This window comes from Electrophorus electricus, chromosome 4 (genome assembly GCF_041902795.1).
Source record: "Electrophorus electricus isolate QZ-2024a chromosome 4, ASM4190279v1, whole genome shotgun sequence".
Lineage (NCBI taxonomy): Eukaryota > Metazoa > Chordata > Actinopteri > Gymnotiformes > Gymnotidae > Electrophorus > Electrophorus electricus.
In genome coordinates this window covers 34,672,172-34,694,621 of record NC_137500.1, presented here as the reverse complement: position 1 = coordinate 34,694,621, position 22,450 = coordinate 34,672,172, and the positions used below count along the sequence as shown (strand labels likewise).

The 22,450-nt window shown below is 43.8% G+C and overlaps 2 long non-coding RNA genes across 5 annotated transcripts; one reads left to right on the top strand and one right to left on the bottom strand.

Moving 5' to 3' along the window:
• Positions 1–151: 151 nt before the first annotated feature.
• LOC145657576 (uncharacterized) lies at positions 152–21,464 on the bottom strand. Of its 3 annotated transcripts, none has more exons than XR_014123394.1 (3): positions 21,298–21,464; positions 20,728–20,890; positions 152–734 (listed from the first exon to the last, which is right to left on the bottom strand). It is a non-coding gene; the product is annotated as an uncharacterized LOC145657576 (long non-coding RNA). The 3 variants fall into 3 exon arrangements; XR_014123395.1 differs by lacking the exon at positions 152–734 and adding an exon at positions 14,516–15,386; XR_014123396.1 differs by lacking the exon at positions 152–734 and adding an exon at positions 16,336–18,007.
• On the top strand, positions 7,698–14,396 carry LOC145657577 (uncharacterized). 2 transcript variants are annotated; one of them, XR_014123398.1, is made up of 2 exons: positions 7,698–8,560; positions 13,406–14,396. It is a non-coding gene; the product is annotated as an uncharacterized LOC145657577 (long non-coding RNA). The 2 variants fall into 2 exon arrangements; XR_014123397.1 differs by having other exon boundaries at positions 13,403–14,396.
• Positions 21,465–22,450: the final 986 nt, after the last annotated feature.

Sequence of the window (22,450 nt, the reverse complement as noted above, 5' to 3'; positions counted from 1 at the left end):
GAAGCCTGCGCAGAAAAGCTAGCCCCGGTATTCACCGGCATCTTCAACCTCTCCCTGACACTCGGTATTATCCCATCCAGCTTCAAGCGATCCACCATCGTCCCCGTCCCGAAGAAACCTCTTAAATAAGAGAGAGAGTGTTCCGTATAATACAGTTTAGAGATTATCTTTGCTTATGGTGCTTTTGGGAAACCCAGCCCTGATCTGATAATCATCACATAAGATTTTCTTAACATCTACTTATAAAACATTCACCTAATTTTATAATAACCCCATTACCACTGAATACTATACTGTATGCAAAATACAGACTAACTGTTGATGTGACATGATTTAAGATTGGCCTACATTATTTTTTATAGCAAATTTATTTACATGTATCAAATTTGTCAAATTTTGTAAATGTGCTAGAAGCAGTGTCTACAGATAGATTTTGCGCACATGACACCTTGTGTTCAGTTGAAGTACCCTTTGGTGATTGTAGACAGGTTTTCCAAGTGGACTGAGACGTTTCTTTGTTCTAAGGAAGACTTTCCGCACTGTGGTTAAAATCCTAGCTAGCCAAGGAGACAATGCCGATGGTATGGTGTGCCTCAGGTAATAGATTCAGATCAGGGACCCTGTTTCATTTCCAAGGTAACTCAGAAACTATGCACCTACCTAACTATTGGCTGGAGGTTTCACATCCCTCATCATCCTCAGTCATCTGGCATTGTTGAGAGAATGAATCGTACCTTGAAAGAAAGGTTAACAAAGGCAATGATGGAAACAGGAAAGAAGTGGATAGATCTACTGCCAGCAGTGTTATGTGAGATCAGAATGACGCCCAATGCCACCACCAAATTGTCACCATTTGAGGTCAATTTTGGTAGACCATTTACCACTCCATGGGTCAGAGGTAACCCAAGTGTTTCTCATTCAGGTGACATGGACGTGATCTTGGCAGACTACACCCAAATGTTGATTGAGAAACTGAACAGTGTGTATGGTCATGTCTCTTGCGCTCTCCCTCTTCCCACAGACAAGCCTACTCTTCCATTTATTCCAGATGATACTGTTTGGGTCAAATCATTGAACCCTCGGAAAGTTGGTGAAGCTGCGTACGGACCCCCAACAACCGTGATCGCAGTGACCCGAACCGATGTGCTAACATCGGGATCAGCACAGTAGATACACGCCAGCTGACTGAAGAAATCACCAGTAGCTAACGCATCCAACAAGCCAAATGCACCTTAACACATTCACATAGAGTACAAAATTTGTTATATGATTTCATGCTGAAGGCCTGCTCCTCGGCTGCACCACACACCAACGAATTACTCCTTGGCCCTGTACACTTTAGCATTGGTATTATAACTTGATAGGCAGTTAGGATATCTATCAACATCCCTTTGCAGACTCTTTGGTCTTTTCTCTCCTTGTTTTCCTGATAAGTGCATGCAAAACCTTACTATAGGAATAACGGGCGCCATTAGTGTGATAATATTGGCATTATTTTCAGTCTCGAAAGGTACAAAAGGGGGGATAGTGGGCTTTCAGAGTCATCAACAACAATGTAATGGCAATTTAGTTTGTGAGGTCTCCCTGGTAGCGGCAGGAGAGGCGGAGCCTCTGGAATGTCAAGCATTCCATACACCATGGGTACCAGCCTCGGTAGATGATGTTACAGCAGCAGCACTTAATTATAACTCATCAGACTGTCAAATCAATATGGGAGTAGGGTTTATGCTAAATGTATCTAAGGCAGTAGCTGCCATTGGTAATCTCCCCGCATGGGCCTTGGATGGTGGTTCATGGCCGGACCACAGGACAGACTGCGACATTGACATTAGTAAATGGTATTACCTCAATTCAGAAATATGTCCCTACCAGTATTACCTGTGACAGGTACCACCTTGTCTGTGTTCTGCAGTCTTACCTGATGGTCCATTTTTAGGCCACATGCCATGTAAAAACGAGGTATGGGCATTAGGTGTGGGACTGGGCAGATGCACAATAAATAATATAACAGGCACACCGTCTCTTTGCCCTGTGATCCTGGGCACTTGAGCATCTACAGCTATCATGTGGATATGCGGTAGGATGGCATACTCCAGCCTACCCACTTTGATTGTTAATAATACCAGTCATCAATTTCCCTGGAAAGGATGTTGTACCCCAGCATTAACTATCCCATCTCTGGTCATATATACACATTCGCAGTCGACATCAGGCAGTGCTAAAAGGTCTATAATTATTGGCACCCCTAATAGGTATGGTGGGTATGTAATGGCCAACCCATGGACTGACCCTGGAGCAAACATAGGTTAGAGTTTGTTCCTGGTAGGAGGAACTACTGCAGCCCTTAATAAAATTAATGGTTTGGCATGGCAGGTACTTAATTTAGCCAATAGGACTGAAAACGCCCTGGCATTTCCTACTGCATTCAAAACCGCCAGGGTGGTACCAATCCTCAAGAAGGCCACACTTGACAGCTCCAGCGTTACCAACTACAGACCGGTATCACTTCTCGCTTTCCTCTCAGAAGCCCTTGAATGAGCAGTTTATAATCAATTGTCTCTTTTTCTCACCCAGAACCAGCTGCATGATCCCAATCAGTCTGGCTACAAACCAGCACATTCTACAGAAACGGCCCTCATAGCGGTGACTGAAAAACTTCATGCCACTAAAGCTGCCAAACAGTCATCTGTTTTGATTCTTCTAGACCTTTCAGCAGCCTTTGACACAGTAAACCACAACATTCTTCTCTCTGTTCTTTTCAGGCTTGGTGTGACTGGCTCTGCTTGGAGATGGTTTCAGCCCTATCTGGATGGACGGTCCTATCAGGTGACATGGAGAGGATCCACATCCAAACCACGTAGACTCTCCACTGGTGTTCCACAAGGCTCAGTATTGGACCCCCTTCTCTTTGTATACTCATTCTGTTGGTGACGTAATATCTTCTCTTGGTTTCTTCTACCACTGCTATGCCAATGACACTCAATTATTTCTTACTTTTCCACCCTCTGACACGCAGGTCTCCAGACGTATCTCGGCGTGCTTCACTGACATTGCGTCATGGATGACAGCTCACCACTTGAAGCTCAACCCCAGTAAAACTGAGCTTCTGTTCATCCCAGGTACTCTCAACCCTTACCATGACATCACTGTTTCCTTTGAGAACTCCCTGGTATCACCATCCGAAGCTGCCCGTAGCTTGGGCGTAACTTTGGACAACCAGTTGTCGTTCTCAACTCATGTTTCTAATCTAACCCGGTCTTGCAGATTCCTCCTTTGTAAGATACGAAGGATTCAACCCTTTCTTTTGCAGGAAGCTACCCAGGTGCTTGTGCAGTCTCTTGTGATCTCAAAGCTAGACTACTGCAACTCGCTACTTGCTGGTTTTCCTCTAAGAGCCATCAAACCTCTACAACTTGTCCAGAATGCAGCAGCACGATATGAAGCAGAAGATATGTTTGAAAATACATAATTCAATCTTCTGAAGTTCACACGTTAGTCCACTGCTGCGCTCCCTTCATTGGCTCCCTGTAGCTGCACGCATCAGATTTAAAACCTTGATGCTTGCCTACAAAGCCAAAAATGGACCAGCTCCTTCATACATGTGGTCAATGGTCAAAGCCCGATCTGTACCTCGAGTACTTCGAACCTTAAGTACGGCTCGGCTTGAAATACCTTGCTTCAGGTCTCACGGATGACAAGCATTGAGACTATTTTCTGTCCTGGCTGCAAGATGGTGGAATGAACTCCCGTTTGCTGTCTGGACAGCAGAGTCCCTTGCAGTCTTCAAACGCAGACTGAAGACCCATCTATTTGCAAAATATTTAAAGGATAACTGACACTGCTCCCTTATTGACTGACTAATTTAGTACTTATTGTAGGGCACTATTTATGCTTTATAACAAACTCTAGCACTTATTGTTCATAGCACTTATCATTGTTTAAGATAGATCTTATGTATTTTGCACTTCTAGGTATCAGCATTCATCCCTGTATTCTACAGTATTCTAGTACATTGGTATGTTTAATTCTAACCTACTATACTGTACTTGGATATATTCTATGAGTAAATGACAAAGCACTTTTGTAAGTCGCTCTGGATAAGAGCGTCTGCTAAATACCATAAATGTAAATGTAAATTTGCTTAAAAGATTCGAAGCATTGCAGTAGGAGTGAACGACATGACGTAAAATTCATATCACTGGTAAAAACATCCAAAGCTCATAACGCGTTACTAAAGAAGTAAATAATTGCTGGGTCCAGCCAACCGTCATGTACAGCACAAAACCAAAACTCTGCGTGGCCTACGTGCACACGCCTTTTACGTAAATGTAATTTAAAGGGACAGTACACAAATTACTGACTTACAAATGGTGCAACAAAAAAATAACCTTCAAGATACAGATAAATTAAACTGCACCACTTGTTTGAGAGCTGAAAGGAAGCTCATTGTTGCTGTGATTGTAAGGGGCTGCTCTAGAAAGAAACCCAGGGCTGAAGTTAATTCCCAGCCCAGCCCTGATGAGTTTTTTTTTTTTTTTTACTTTAGTTCCTCCTGCACTCCTTGGTGCATTGGGCAACAAGCGCTCTCCAACGGGTCCTATCGGCTGCAGCGTCTCTGGCTTCATCCAGTGAGCGTATGTCAATAGTTTTTAGGTCGGTGATGAAGGTTGATCTCCAGGTGGTTTTGGGTCGGCCTTGCTTTCGCTTTCCTCCTGTCTGTGTCCAGTGTACAGCTGCCTTTGAGATGCGTTTGTCTAGAAGACGTAGGAGATGACCAGCGAGGCGCATTCTGCGTTCGGTGACGATTTCTTCCAGCTTTCGCAATCCACTCCATTGAAGAACTTCCTCATTGGTAATTCTGTCCTTATACGAGATACCCAATATTTGGCGGAGGCACCGTTGATGGAAAACGTTTGGTTTCTGAGCGATCCTCTTTGTGTTCCTCCAGGTTTCACTGGCATAAATGGTGGTTGGGATGACGATCGCGGAGCACAGATGCATTTTGATTCCTGTATTGATTGTTGTTGAGGACCAGATGCGGCGTAGATGCTGGAACACACCCGCCGCATTTCTGATCCTACATCGAACATCCGCTTCTGAGCCACCGTCATAATTGGATACTATGCTGCCGAGATATGTGAACTCGTCGATGTCCTCCACCGTTTGCTGCCCAATAGTTATCTGCACCTTCGTTTGACGATTCACCCGCATGACCTTGGTTTTGTCTGTGTTAATGCGTAGGCCAACCTTTTTCCCTTCACCCTCAAGGCATGCTGTCATGGATTGTAGAGCCAGTTTTGTATTCGTTAGCAAGGCAATGTCGTCTGCGAAATCGAGATCAGTGAGATGAGATCCATTTGTCCAAGGGATTCCAGTCACTGGGCTCATCATCACCTTTTTCATGACATAGTCGACTGCGAGCAAAAAGAGAATTGGCGACAGGATACATCCTTGCTTGACTCCGGTTTCGATGTTGAAGAAGTCTGTGTAGCCATCGTCTGTCCTGACGCAGCAGCTAGAGCTGATATATAGGTTCTGGAAGACATTGACAAACCGTTGTGGAATGCCGTAGGCTCGTAAAATTTTCCACAAGGAGCCCCTGTGGATGCTATCAAAAGCCTTTTTGAAGTCGATAAAGTCGATGAGCAGGGGGCGCTAGAATTCGATGCGCTGTTCCATGATATTACGAAGCGTGTAAATCTGCTCACTGCACGATCGGCCTGCTCTGAATCTGGCTTGCTCTTCCCGGAGAATTTCATCCACTGCTTGTTGTAGGCGCCATAATAGAACGCTACAGAAGACTTCCCCAGGAACCGAGAGGAGTGTAATGCCCCGCCAATTGTTGCAGTCGGCAGTATTGCCTTTCTTGGAGAGTTTCCCGATTACTCCTTTCCTCCAGTCACTTGGTACGCTCTGATCTTGCCAGCACTTGTTGAGCAGCACTGTGAGGGTGTTTACAATTGCGTCTCCACCATGCTTTAGCATTTCCGGTGCTATCTCGTCTAGGCCGGGTGCTTTGTTGACTTTGAGTGTTCGAATAGCCACCTTAGTTTCCTTGATAGTGATTAGATCAAAATTAACTACCAGGTCTGGAGGTGGCGGTGTGGCGCCAAAGTCATAGGTGTTGGCAGGGGTGGGCTGGTTCAAGGTTTCCTTGAAGTGTTCTACCCAGCACGAGTCTTGTTCTTCTTTGGTGAGCAGAAACACCCCGTCCTTGTTTTTGATGGGTGCACTTGAGTTGCTCCATGCCCCAGTCAACTCTCGTACAATGCGGTACAGCGTCTTATTGTCATTCTTGCTAGCCGCCTCATGTGCTTCGGCTCCTTTGCATTCCAACCATGCCTTCAGATTTGCAGCTTCGTTTGACTGCCGTATCCAGTTACCGATATCGCTCTGCTGTGGTTTCCTTGTCAGGGTCAGCTTTTGCCTGTTCGCATCGGCATTTTGCGATTTTCCTTTCGTCAATCAGGCTCCAAGCTGGGTCCCGTATCCAACGTTTTTTCTGTGTCCCGCGTCGGCGACCCACGGTTTCCTTTACCGTTTCTATGACTACTTGTTTGAATGCCATCCAGTATTCATCGAGGTCGCCCGCATCTTGGAGTAGCTCGAGCCGATTTCTCAACTCCAGTTGGAATTGTTGGACCGCGGCAGGATCTTTCAGCTTCTCCACAGCGCAAGGACGTTGTCGTTGCTTTTGTTCTCTCTGCTTGAGCCACAACCGAATTGAGGATCATATGAGATAATGGTCCGATCCAACGTCCGCTCCGCGATAGGCTCTGACGTCCAATAGTGTTGAACGCCATCGCCAAGAGATACAGATAAAGTCAATTTCATTGTATGTGGCTCCATCCGGCGATCGCCAGGTTTTCTTATGGATGTTTTTGTGTCGTAAGTATGTGTTACCAATGCAGAAATTGTTCATATTGCTAAAGGATAGAAGTCGTTCACCATTATCGTTGGTCTGCCACCCCAAACTGTGTGGACCAATGACGTTTTCTAAGCCACGACGGTCGTCGGTAATTTGCGCATTGAAATCACCGATGAGAAGTTTAACGTCATGGGTCGGAATTTCATCAATGGTGTCTTGTAGCAGTCCATAGAACATATCCTTCCGATCGTCATCGGAGTCTTCGGTTGGAGCGTATACTTGGATGATGAAAGTTTTAGCGTGTCTTGATTGAAATCGTGCCGTGATGATGCGATCGTTGACAGGTCTCCATCCAAGCAGTGCACATGATGCCTTTTTACTAAGCACCAATCCGACACCATGAATATGGTGCTCCTCATGTCCTGAATACAGGACTGATTTGCCATCACTTACGATCTTTCCCGATCCAGTCCAATGCATTTCGGAGATGCCCAATATGTCAAGATTGTAGTTCCCACTTTTGCAGAGAGTTCTAACGTTCCAGGTGCCTAATTTGGAAATCATTTTTGCATCGAAGGTTCCGGTCTGCATCGGGCGTTGGACACCCTCGGGGGTTTGCTCCAGCACCATCATCAAGTTAGAGCCAGGTCCTCTTTGCTGATGGGATCGTTTAGAATATTTGCTTGTTGTTTCCATAGCGGTAGAAGTTTCTACAGGGCCGGGTTGCTGGCCCGGCGCCTAACCCTCCTCCTTTCGCATCCGGCGCTTGGGAACCGGCAATGGATGAGTTGTAGAACCCTTAAATAATCTTTTTTTTTTTTTTTAAGATTTCCAATCTCCTTTTCCCTCCTACACCGTTTAAGGATGAACTGCTATTTTATACAACTCAACTTTCATTGTCCGTAGGGATGGACATGGTGTTACTGTAGAAGCCTTTGAAGCGAAGAGAAATAGGGGGACACACACAAAAAACCCTCAACAAAATAAGAACGTCATTGACAGGTCTAGACTACTGATTAAGTCTGTTCATGACCAAGAGAAAATTCTAAACAAGATGTGATGGAAAATGATACGAAACTATGTATTATGTGATTCATATAAAATCACACTGATCCTTTTGTTCGTAAATTAATAATGCTGTTTGCACATTTGTATCCGCCTGTTGCTGATTAAGTTGAACATGTATCAGGAACTGTTAACATCAAGGTCAACTTGACACACAACCCACACTGTTTGGAGTCAGTTTGGGTTGGTTTGTGGGAAAAACCAAGCCGAGAGCCGATTGGCTTATAGCCACAGCAACAAAGGAAAGAAGAGCTGCTTAAGAAAAGATGATTGGTTAAAGACAGCACAGGAGTAGTATAACTAGCCACGGTTTTGTATACTCGGGGCTCCCTACCTGAGGCGAGCCAAACATTTATTTTATTTTTCTTATTAAATTACCCTCTTAATCACGTCTGACCTGCTGTTTGTTCAAAATTCCACAAAAATTGGCGTAGTCGGCAGGATCAGCAAGGATCAGCAAGAGGCAACACGCGGAGCAGCGGTGACTGAACTTCGAGGACGCTCCTCAGAGAGAAAACTGAGCTGGAGAAAAAGGGAAATCCACAAGAATACGGGAAAGTACCTAACCAGGGAGTGACGTCCCGCTAGACTCCGGTGGTCTACTCCGCCTGATCCAACGAACAGAAAGTAAGTGGTGGAATTACAGTAATTTAATCTTAGAAGAAAGTGACATAGTGATCCGCCTGAGTCTACCCTGGGGTGGGTCTGCAATGTAGCAGAGTATATGAGATACTAGGGCTTAAAAATAGGGTCAGGAGGACTCCGGAGTCTGGGACTCCGCCAGCCTAAGAGAACAGGCTGAGTAGACATACTAGTGTAAGAAATAGGCCCGGGCTGACAGAACACCCCGCAGGGAAAGGAGTGGACTCAGTGAACCAGCACAGATTGCTGGAGCGGAACTAAATTAAAGCAACGTCGGAGACGTGATTAACAGAAAGGAAACAAAAAAAAAAAAAGGAAAATTTTAAATAAAATATTAGTACCCCCTTTACCCTTATATAAAAAAAAGGGGGAGAAAGAGAAAAGAGTTTATTTGTTTGTTTCTGTCATATTTGGGTTTATTTGTTTGTTTATTTTATTTGTTTATCGCCCTTACCCACAAAAGAAAAAAAAAAAAAAAAAAAAAAGGGTGGAGGGCAAAGTAAGGAATATGAATTTAGCAAAGACAAGTTTTCCAGTAGCCTGTTTTTCCAAATGAGCAAACACTATGGGGAACATGTAAATACACACGTCCCATTTTGGATTAAATACTATGGGTTTAATGTATCGGGGACTTTGAGTGTTGCATATTTACTTAAATTGGTTGAAAGAGTTAAGGTTAAATCAAGGGAGGCTGATAAGAAAGCGCGGAAATATTTTGACAAGAACAGTGAAGATATGTTGGAAAAGGCAAAAATGTGGTTAGAGGAAGCTGAAAAAAGACAGAAGCAGCAGGTAGGGCATAGAAAAGGTAATAATGAAGTGTCTCAGTGTGTTTCCTTAGCTGATCCTGACCTCAATGCTGCCCCGCCGAGAGCCCCCCAGCTGATTGAGCAACCACAAGTGCCAACAAACCCACCTCCATATCCTGAGCCAGGGACTTCATCGCTAACATCAAAGCCGTCTCCATATGACGAACCAAGACGACAACTGGAGGCAATAACATCACCAGTGGCTCATCACACTCGAAGTCACGCCACTATAAAGCCATCCGCAGGGCCTGAGACAAGCTATGCCCCGCAGTTCCCGATGGTGGAGGTATCTGGACCTGAGGGAGTGATTATGGTCCACCGTCACTGGACTGCAGACGACATCATGAAAGCGGCCGACGGCCTGAGCAAGCCAGGTGACATCGGCGGACGACGCTTCGGACAAGAACTGATGGCATTCGTGCAGTCCTGCAGAACAACTCAGGCTGAATTGAGACGGTTGCTGATGATTCGACTCGGACCACAGTATAACCGCATTGACAGAGGCTGGGTGAATGGAGATGTCCGTCTCCATCTGCCTGAGTGGAATGCACCGCCCCAAGGCCAACCTGACCTAAACAGCCCATACAGAGAGATGATAAGAGGACTCATCAAAAGAATGGAAGCAGCATATCCAACACCTGTTAACACTGATGTGATAGCAGCATGCAAGCAAAGAGATGATGAGCCCGTCGCTGATTTCCTCATTCGTTTGACACGTGTCCACACTGACCATTGTGGAATTGACGCGCCAGCACAACGTGCAGCGGGCCTCGGAGAAGTGGGGGCATGGGAAGCTCATCTGAGAAACAGCTTCCTTATGAACATGAGAAAGGACATTAGCGACCTCATCAGAAAAAACTGCATCGGCTATAGTAGAGCCCCTTTGTCAACTATTGAAGAACACGCCAAGCATCATCAAACGGGAGCGTCAGCGTGCCGACACCACTCATCAGGCGATGCTGACCATGCTCCAGACAGTAGGGGACAGAGGAAGAGGTCGTGGATGTGGCAGAGGACGTGGACGCGGACGAGGGAGAGGAAGAGGCCAAGGAAAGGGACTTGAAGGGAAAGAGTGCTACAATTCTGGGAAGTGTGGACCCTTTGCAATAGACTGTCCTGAGGGGGAGAACGAAGAAGATTTTGGTGATTTTGATCCTACAATTAAGGAAGTCAAGCTAGACTGACGGGCGGCGGAGAGGCAGGACGGCGACGGACCACTGAGAGAAGACGACAAAAGGGAAGTAACAAATTTAAATGACCAACTATTACAGCAGATTAGTAAGGGGTCAAGAGGCCTCCCCGAGGTGATTGTGAACGTAGAGGGAAAAAATGTTAAGTTTTTGGTTGACAGTGGTGCTACCCACTCGGTGTTAAAAGAAGGTTTAATAGAATGTAGAATGAGACCAGGATATGGGATAACAGTAATTGGAGTGGGAGGTCATCCCATTGATGAAAGGATGTCCGAGCCTCTCCAATGTAGTTTAGGAAACAGCCAATTCAAACACAGCTTTTTGGTGTCAGAAACCTGTCCAATTAATTTGTTAGCTAGAGATTTAATGTGTAAACTTGGGTGCACAATTAGCAGCAACCCAGAGGGGTTATTTGTTATGTGGGAAACACCTACACAGGGAGTCCAGCTAGAGGCAGGAGTCCCTTTGTACGTGTATGAATTGCAGTGCACTGCTGGGGAAGTACTAACACATTTTATGACTGAAGTTACTAACACGCTACCCGGAGAGCTGACAGTTAAACAAAGTGACTCTATTCACTGTACAATGAAGGTCCATGAGGGATCTGATGTTGATTTTGAACAAAAATTTGACTTAGGGGGCAGCGACAGTTTGATTATCACAGCTATAGCATGGGATTGCGAGTGGGCTGCGGGAGTGGTGCAGCTCTCAGCTAAACAGAAATCTTTATATTCGATCTCACATGCAGCACCTTATGTGTCGTTGGCTAGCGCACATGCTGACCCAGATTGGCAGAGAGTAGGGTTATGGACCAAACGTGTGTTGAGCGCAACTGATTGGATAAAAGAACCCCAGTATGAAATTATGTACAGCCCGAGCATAGAAGTGTGGAAAATGCCAGCCCCGTATAGGTTAAATTGTAAAAGGGGGGTCGAGCTCGTGAGTCCAAATATGGTAATTATGGCAGCCTCTGTTACCCTCTCAGAGGAGGAGGAAGAGGAACTGAAAACAGTTCCTGCAGGGTTATGGGCACAGGGAAAAAATGATGTGGGCTTAATAAAAGGATGCGAGCCTGTCCACATCACCCCAAAATCTGATTATAGACCACACCAGCACCAATACCCTCTGAAACCAGAGGCAGCGGAGGGTATTAGGCCTGTGTTCCAATCATTAAAACAAGCAGGAGTAATCGTGCCGTGCCCAGATTCACCGGTACGTACTCCAATTTTCCCAGTTAAGAAACCAGGGAGAGATGAATGGAGATTTGTGCAGGATTTGCAGGCTGTCAACGCGGCAGTACACCCTAGAGCCCCAGTAGTTCCAAACCCGCACACCATTCTCTTTCAGATCCCACCAGATAGCAAGTGGTTCAGTGTAGTTGACTTGTCCAATGCTTTTTTTTGTGTACCTGTGCACAAGGATAGTCAATTTTGGTTTGCTTTCACTTTTGAAGGAAAGCCATACACATTCACGAGGTTGTGTCAGGGGTATTGTGAATCACCAACCATTTGCAATGCCGCCTTACACCGAAGCCTAGAAGCTTTGGAGCTCCCTGAAGGAACAGCCTTGCTGCAATACGTTGATGATCTTTTGATTTGTGGGAAAACACGAGAAGCGTGTAAACAAGCCACGGTGGCACTGCTACATCATTTAGCAGGGGAAGGCCATAAAGCATCCAAATCCAAATTACAGTTTTGTAAGCAGCAAGTGCATTTTTTTTTTTAGGACATGACATTACTGAACAAACGCGCATGCTGACTAAAGACCGAGTGAATGCCATCTTGACTATACCAAAACCCATAATGAAAAAACAACTGCTGTCCTTTTTAGGCATGTGTTCCTATTGTAGAACATTTATATCATCTTATGCAGAGCATGAGGGGCCACTCAGGAATATAGTACCGACCAAGGGGTCGAATGCCTTTCAGTTAGAATGGACGCCAGAAGCCGAAGCGGCCTTTACAGCATTGAAGCAGTTATTACAGGTCATGCCTGCCTTAGGCATTCCAGATCCCAATAAACCATTCGAACAAACCATGTCTCCCCACAGCCTAAATGAAAGGACTAATTGAGATTGCTCATGGGAGGAGTCACATGAGCAAAGGGGGGATAGTGGAGAGCATAACGAGACATTGGTATGCACCGGGAATAAACGCACATACCCAAAAGTTTTGTTCCCGATGCCTGGTATTTGCACAAAATACACCACACGGAGATAATCATACCAAACACGCACCCGCCGGACACCCGCCGCCCAGTGAGCCATTTCAACATGGGCAAATAGATTTTGTAGAACTAACACCAGCTGAAGGGAAGAGGTACATGCTTGTGTGTGTGTGCATGTTCAGTAAGTGGGTGGAGGCCTTCCCAACAGGCAAACAAGATAGTGATGCAGTAGCAAAAGCACTACTGAGAGAAATCATTCCCCGGTGGGGTTGCCACAACGAGTGTCTAGTGACAATGGAACACCCTTCGTACATGAAGGGCTAAAGGCTCTGACTAAATACCTAGGGGTGGATATGAGAAAACACTGCAGTTATCACCCAGCTAGCGTAGGGGCAGTAGAACGGGCAAACGGTACCATTAAAGGGGGTCTAGCTAAATTAATGCAGGAAACAGGCATGAATTGGGTAAAATGCTTTCCCCTCGTCCTGTGGCAATGTCGAAACAGACCGCAGGCACGAACAGGACTATCAGCTTTTGAGATGGTGTTTGGACAGCCTCCCAACACAGGGGTAGGACCACCCGACTGGGACACTAATCTGATCAATGAATCGCTTTTGCAGTATTGTGTGTCTCTGCACAAATCTCTCTCCCATGTGTCTAAGCAGGTAAAGGCAGTCCTTCCTGAGGTGATGGACAATCCCCTCCACATGCATCAACCAGGCGATTGGGTGCTGATAAAAGACTTCAGAAGGAAGCGGTGGAGCCAACCCAGGTGGAGAGGACCATTCCAAGTACTACTGACGACAAAAAACCGCATGGCCTTGGACATGCTCCTCGCTAAGGAAGGGGGAGTGTGCTCAATGATAGGCGACCATTGTTGCACGTACATACCGCCCAATGATGCACCTGGAGATAATATCTCCATGGCCTTGGACCACATGAGTAAGATTGCTGACCAACTTCGTGCTGAAGAAGCCGGAGTGAGACCTTGGGACTGGAAACAGGGATCTCTCTTCTCAATGTGGAAAAGTATTGTAATTATGATTCTCCCATCCATTTTACTATTTGCCTTGATTATATGTTGTGGACCTTGTTATGTCAATGTATACTTAGTACTATTCGCATGAATATGGATACCAGATACCAACTTATTCAGGTCACTAAAGAGGACCTGGATGAGGATAACACCCTGTACCTGCACACTGTATTCTCTGATAATTAACAAATGATTGTATAAGAATCAAAGGGGGGAAATGTGATGGGAAATGATACGAAACTATGTATTATGTGATTCATATAAAATCACACTGATCCTTTTGTTCGTAAATTAATAATGCTGTTTGCACATTTGTATCCACCTGTTGCTGATTAAATTGAACATGTATCAGGAACTGTTAACATCAAGGTCAACTTGACACACAACCCACACTGTTTGGAGTCAGTTTGGGTTGGTTTGTGGGAAAAACCAAGCCGAGAGCCGATTGGCTTATAGCCACAGCAACAAAGGAAAGAAGAGCTGCTTAAGAAAAGATGATTGGTTAAAGACAGCACAGGAGTAGTATAACTAGCCATGGTTTTGTATACTCGGGGCTCCCTACCTGAGGCGAGCCAAACATTTATTTTATTCTTTTTCTTATTAAATTACTCTCTTAATCACGTCTGACTTGCTGTTTGTTCAAAATTCCACAACACAAGAGAAAACTGTTAAATGTGCCAAGTACTATTAAACCTTTCGAAGCAACTTATGTACGGACTTGGCACTCGTAGTTTACGGGGTTTTTTTTTTACAAACTGGTTTAAGTGGTTCTTTATGTCCAAATCGGCATTGATGATAGCCAAGGAGTACTACACTTATTTGGTCATGTCTACACCAAAGTTCTTCAAAAACAGTCATGGTTTCTATTCGCTTAGGAAGCATTAGTTTGTTGACATAAGAACGCCTGGATAATGTGAAACCTGATAAATTGGTCAACACAGGTTACAAAGAGTACCCTTACCTGTAATTCTGCTGTGGCGTAGAGTGGACACAACGATATGAAGCAGAAGATATGTTTGAAAATACATAATTTAAGATGGTGGCCACTCTGGATGACGTGGACTGGGACATATCCTGATGCAGCTCAACCAAAAGCTCTGGGTGGACGAAACCATCTACGAGGCTCTGAACTCGGGGTGGTGAGAGAGGAAAGGAAGGAAAGTAGAGTCACGGTTCCAGTAGAGTGGCTCTAGATGCCTGTGGCAGGAACTACGGACGATCAGGGACTACAGGAGCCCACCCTCTGGACTGATGAGCGCGGATGAATCTCTGGCGAATGAGCTAAACACATTCTTCGCTCACTTCGAGGCTACATCTAACAGTGCTAAGGCTAACAGCACTAATGGTGCTATCGGCGCAGCCAACGGATCATGCACAGAGCCCACCATAGGCAAATGCCCTCCATCACGGAGAGTGACGTGTGGAAAGTGTTCAAAAGAGTGAATACCCGGAAGGCCGCGGGAACAGACGGCATCTGCGGCAGAGTCCTCAAAGCCTGCGCAGACCAGCTAGCCCCGGTATGCACCGAAATCTTCAACCTCTCCCTGACACTCGGTATCATCCCATCCGGCTTCAAGGGAGCCACCATTGTCCCCGTCCCGAAGAAACCTCTTAAATAAGAGAGAGCACTACACAGTTCAACCCTGTGAGGACGCATGTAATGACAGTCAAATCAGAAAGAGACAAGTTGAATCAGATGTGTATGAGCAAAGCAAACTCTTAACATGTAGTGCTGACGCCACAAGAACCAGAAAACTCTGACCAAGAACATTGCCTGTCCTTTTCTACTGTGCGTGAAAATGAAAGAAGATCTGATCCAAAGCCATGTCTAAACATTATTAACAGATACTACCTGTTTTGTCAGAGCACAGAGAACTCCTTCTGTTGATCAAAGCAATACCTTATTGAGAGTCTATTAACTATGCCAACTGATCACAGTGAATGAATGTTTGAATAAATAAACATTTTACCAATTAGATATACATGTAGTTAACCCTTATGGTGTTCGTTTGTCTTAATAAAACAGTTAATTTGCTAATATCGTAGAGAGTGATGGTTCAGATATACACTATGCAGTGTACTTGCTGAAAGACATATTATTTATACTTCTAGTTTACATTCTACTCCAAATAAACAATACAATATGATATTCTCAGAAATGTGGGAAAACATATTTCTTGTCTAAAATGTATGAGGAAAATAAGAAGTAACTGAGTTCTGACTGCATTATATTGTTTTTAAGCTAGTGGCACCTCATATAGAGAGAATGAGTCAAAAGGCAGGAGCACCATGTGAGTGGGTTTATGCTGGTTTTGTAAGAAACTAACACAGGCAGTTCATGTCTGTTGAAAGTGGCGTTGGTTAATTACACAGACAAGGGAAAACACTTTAATTTTCAGGGAAATTTTAACAATGTTATAACAGTGGCATAACAGTTCACCTTTTTATTTGTGTTTTCTGAAATGCTAGTTGTAATGAATTAGCCTCATCCATATATTTAATTAGCCTCATGCATATACTCATAAGTACAAATATGTGGACAAATGTGTCAAGATTTAAATAGACCATAGCAAAAAGCACAGTGAACAGCAGTAGTGAGAGTTCAGAATAAGCACAATGAACAACACTAGAAATCAGTTACAGCTAATACAGCTAATCAGGAAAATCTCTGAAAGTAAAGTGTGCAAGTAAGCCATAGTTACAAACTGTTACTGATGGCATAAAGGAATTCACTGATTTAATCTATGTATATCCTTGTGCATCTTAAAAAGTAATTTCCTGTGGTGTGCCACAGTCGCAAGAGAGTTTCAGTGTTCTCGCTGTGTTTCTGGATGCATGTGTTTAGTACACAGACACTACAACTACTTGATAAGGATGAGAGACAAATTCACTTTTACAGTTTAACCAACTGCCCTCCTCTGTTGAAAAGGTCAGGGGTTCTGAAATTAATTGTACTTAGGTGGATTAAATAGTGCTAATTTCCATATCTTCAAGTGGTAAATATCTTACATACAGAGATAATATAACAAAAGATTAATTGGTTAATAAAACATTCTTAACAGGACTTTCAACTGTGCTTAATAGTGTCAAGTGCTTCTCCACTTACAACAACCATTCTGACCAAAATAGTTGGTTTGTGTATAACTGTAATTTAAAATGATAACAGCTGTCGCAGGACAAAGAGGCAGAGGCCGTGGTCGAGGACGAGGCCGTGGAAGAGGAAGAGAGAGGGAGCTACAAGCAGGATGATGGCGTAAGAGATGACCGATGCTGCACGTGTGGAAAGAAAGGACACTTCACAAGAGACTGTAAAACACGGAAGGAGAGGGGCTATGCAGAGGAAGCAGACTGACGGGCAGAGTCGGGGACGGGTCAGCCGCAGCTACAGATAAGAGCACACACACATATACACACACATCATGCACACCGCACCCTCCCAGCACACACGCACCACACCCTCTCTCCCTCATGTCTGCAGTATACTGCACCTCCTTACTCTTGCTTGCCACAACTGCCCCTAACAGTGCAGGGTATACTATGTCATTCCTGGTGGACTCAGGCACTGCAAAATCTGTATTTCAGGTTAGGGAATTAGATCAAGTTCAAGTTTGGTTTATTATGTCCTGTTATCTGGGAAAACATTGACTACGGTAGGGGCCACTGGACATATTGCCCTAGAGCATTACTCACACCCTCTCCCTTGCCAAAGTGAAGGGGGTCAGAATTTCACCCATGCATTCTTAATGTGCAGATGTCAGATATTCTCAAACAAAGCGAACAAAAAGGGGTAGACGTAATGAAATTGGAAAACCTGCACTGTACCGCATGTGTGTCCGTAGGGCCTGATCATGAGTATGAAAAGAAGTAGTTCAGCAAGGAGTTCCCAGGAGAGGTCATTTGCCTCGATTGTGTGTATTGGGGAAAGGGGAAGTGTGTAGCCTCAGGGATGCTAGCTGAAGGACCGCCTACTCACAAAAAGGAGCGTTTTGCCATGGCACTCTCACATCCTCATGTGTCAATCACAAAACCCAGAGGCCTCGAATGGGAAAATTTGGGGCCTTGGGTTAGAGTAGAACAAGAAGGTGCATGAAAAATTATGAGCAGGGAGAAGCTGCACGTGAACAAGAAGACAAAAGGTGCAATTTACCCTCAAGGTTACAAGACATGTAGAGGTGGTAGAAGAGCATGAGGGATGGCAGGAACAGGCTTTCCTCTTCTTGAGTCCCACCTCCTAAAAAAGGATCCCAATGTGTTGTGGGCATGAGGGAAGAATGATGTAGGTTGATTAAAGGGGTAGCACCAGTAAAACTCACACCCAAGTCAGATTACAGGCCCAAGCAATGTCAGTATGCCCTGAATCCAGAAGCCATAGAAGGCATTAAATTAGTGTTCAAAGACCTCCTGGACGTAGGAGTGATAATGCCATGCCCGGATTTGCCAGTGCGAACACCAATTTTCTGTTAAAAAACCAGGTCGTAACGAATGGAGGTTTGTACAGGACCTCCAAACAGTCAATGCAGCAGTTAGACAAAGAGCTCCAAACATCCCAAACCCGCACACAATCCTCTCATCTATACCAGACGATAGTAAATGGTTCACTGTCGTGGACCTAGCTAACGCCTTTTTCAGTGTCCCAGTGCATGAGGATAGCCAGTATTGGTTTGCCTTTCAATTCGAGGGAAAACCTTATAAGTTCACACGCTTGTGTCAGGGGTATTGTGAATCTCCCACTATAATGACGCTCTCAGAGACAGCCTAGCACCACTCCAGTTATCGGAAGGCAGTATGCAATTGCAGTATGTTGACGATTTACTTCCAGCTGCACCCACTCAAGAACAGTGTGAAACAGATTCCTTGCGCCTCCTCATGCACTTGGCCGAAACTGGCCACCGAGTCAGTTAGGTCGAAGCTACAATTTGTACAGCCAGTAATAAAATTCTTGGGTCATATGATTTCTGGAGAGAGGAAGGCATTGGCCATTCATCAGCCATCGCTCGCATTCTAAGGCCTACCACCAATTGCCAGCTACTTTCATTCCTAGGAACATGCTCATACTGCCACACCTTCGTTCCTAATTATGCACATTGAGAGCTATAGTCTCAACAGGGGGATCTCAAACCAAGGTGGAGTGGACCCCAGAGGCAGAGGAAGCATTTGTGGGGTTAAAACAGGCCCCTCAAACCACAACCACCTTAGGTATACCAAATTCAGACAAGCCATTCACCCAGACAGTTGATGAATGAAATGTGTATATGACATCAGTTCTCCTGCAGAGGCATGGAGACAGAAATAGGCCAGTTGCTTACTATTCCTGCAAACTAGATCCGGTGCCCGCAGGCCTGCTACCATGCCTCAGGGCAGTAGCGGTGGCTGAAACGGCCTTGGCCGCGTCACGAGACATCATGGGGTATAGCCAGTGTTAACAACTAGAGAGAGAATAGTAATAGTAGAGATCAGAAGATCAGAGAGCCCTGAGATGCTTTTTGTACCTTGGCCGTTTTTTGTGTTGCTGAAACCACCACATGTTGCATCACCTGCTTTTTAAAAATGAGTCATACTGAACAGCAGCCATCTTTCATGTTCACCTCAGAACCCAGGCTGACACCATCCTACATTGTGACCTATGGTAAATTAGGTTTAAATTGAGAATGTATGGGATGTTTTTTATTCACCAAGGAACAACTACAGCAGAGAGGAAAGAGACAAAGTAAAAACAATTGAAAAAATAAGAAAATGCAACAAATCTTTTTTGTATGTGTAGTGTAGATCGCTACTTGTAGACGACTAAAGTTTTATTGATTGATCTTAAAGACAAATAATAATGCATCAAAGTAGTTTCTTGGCCGAAACCAAAACTCAGGATACACTGGGCTGAAAATAGGTAACCAAAATTTTTTTTTAATTAGTTTATATTAACTTTATTTGCTTTTTATGATTTTGCAGAGAGGGGCAGAATTTTAATTATTTGTATGGTAAACACACATTGAGTATTTTGCTGGGTATGAATTGGGCTGCACTCATTTTACTTAAACTCATCATCATGTGATGACATATAGAACCAAAACATTCCATTTAAACATTTAGCTGATGCTTTTTTATCCAAATTGATTTACAATTATGACTGAATACAACTTGAGGGTTAAGGGCTTTGCTCAGGGGCCCAACAGGGGCAACGTTGAACCAGCAACTTTCCGAAAAAAGTCAAGTACTTTAACCACTGGGACAGTTTTTAGATGGGGAGGTAAGCTAAAATCACTTTTACTGGTTTTCCTCAATGATTTTAGTCACATTTCAACCTGCCATGCCAAGTCATTTTATGGACACATGTTTTGTTGGTAAAATGTACTTACTTTATGGACATATGTCCAGAAAATATTTAAAATGGTATTTTTATGATTAGAAATTAAAATAGAATATTATGGCACAATTTTATGTTTAGAACTTTTCAAATAAACCACATTTTAAGATACCAGTAGTGTTAAAGCTGTAGAGATGAAAAAACATTTGTCCAATTTGTAATGTTCTCAAATTTGCCAGGGTTGTATAACTGTAAACATGACACTTTTATTATGAAGATTTAAAAGTGAATTTCCAGAGAGAAGAATTCTTATCAAAATGTATCTACAGCTTGTGTTTATGGAAATTTCCCCCAATATAAACACTGGCTGGCTATAGAGCTGATCATAAGGTGAAGTTCAGGCCCTGCTGAAAGCGCAACTGGTACTTATGTTCAGAAGCCCACGCTCCGGACTGATGAGCGCGGATGAGTCTCTGGCGAACGAGCTAAACACATTCTTCGCTCGCTTCGAGGCTACATCTAGTAGCATTAATGCTAACAGCGCTAATGGTGCTATCAGCGCAGCCAATGGCTCATGCGCAGAGCCCACCATAGGCAAATGCCCTCATCATCACGGAGAGTGACGTGTGGAAAGTGTTCAAAAGAGTGAATACCAGGAAGGCAGCGGGACCAGACAGCATCTGCGGTAGAGTCCTCAAAGCCTGCGCAGACCAGCTAGCCCCGGTATGCACCGACATCTTCAACCTCTCCCTGACGCTCTGTATCGTCCCATCCGGCTTCAAGTGATCCACCATCGTCCCCGTCCCGAAGAAACCTCTTAAATAAGAGAGAGAGTGTTCTGTATAATACCAGACTATGGATTTATCATGCCAGATGTTCCAAAATTATGGGACATCAAATCAAAACAAGAACTCAATTCTGATGATCAAGACCTGTCCTACCGGATAGCTGGATAAATAACTGCACTAATGCATCAAATTAAACATAACATCAAACACAAGCTCTTGAACAAATTTTTTTTTTCTCAATAGTAATGCGTAATTTTAGATTCACATATTTATCTATGTATATGGGGTCTCCTTTTAACTTGCTAATCATACTGAGTGATATTTCATTTAGTGGTAGTGAGAAAAAGTGACACACGTTGCACTCACACATGAAAGACTAGCATTGGCTGCACATACAGTTAATCAGAACAAATCATATGAACATGAATGAAATACCTCCATAAGCTGGGAGAAACATGACGATGCAGCAACCCAGATGCAATATCCTACTGTGAAAACCAACATGCCAGTATTTTTCCCCATTTGATTAAATAAGTGTCTGACACACATTCAGCACTGTGTGAACGAGGAGATGTTGCAGAAGTGTGCATTTACAAAGAGGATGAGAGGAAGTGGGTTTACGAAAGCAGAACATCTCTGAAAGCAGACCACAATGCCTCAGTGTAAGAGAACATTAAGGTTCTTTAAACTTCCAAGACTTGCTGTTGTATCCTGCAACTGCATATCAGTCAAATTATTTTTAATGTGGTTAGTGAATAATTTGCAGTAATAGCTGAATAATACTCCTTATAGTGAATAACTAAATAACAACCGAATTTCTTTCTTAGAAAAAACTGTTTTGCTTTGGGAGAGCATGAACATGTCAGTCATCGGGTGTTGGCTGTTTGACTGATACAGATGAGACTCAGATTTATCAGCACTACACAGTTTAAAAGCACTGCACATTTAAATAACCCTGTGAGGATGCATGTAATGACAGTGAAATGAGAAAAAGACATGTTGAATCAGATGTGTATGAGCAAAGCATTCTCTTAACTTGTAGTGCTGAGGCCACAAGAACTGGAAAACTCCGACCAAGAACATTTCCTGTCCATTTCTATTGTGCGTGAAAATGAAAGAAGAGCTGATCCAAAGCCATGTCTAAACATTATTAACAGATACTACCTGTTTTGTCAGAGCACAGAGAACTCCTTCTGTTGATGAAAGCAATACCTTATTGAGAGTCTATTAACTATGACAGCTGAGCACAGTGAATGAATGTTTGAATAAATAAACATTTTACCAATTAGATATACATGTAGTTAACCCTTGTGGTGTCAGTTTGTTTTAATAAAGCAGTTAATTTGCTAATATCTTAGAAAGTGATGGTTCAGATATACACTATGCAGTGTACTTGCTGAAAGACAAATTATTTATACTTCTAGTTTACATTCTACTCCAAATAAACAATACAATACGATATTCTCTTAAATGTGGATAAACATATTTCTTGTCTAAAGTGTATGAGGAGAACAAGTAACAAGTAACAGTGAGTTCTGACTGTATTATATTGTTTTTAAGCTAGTGGCACCTCACATAAAGAGAATGA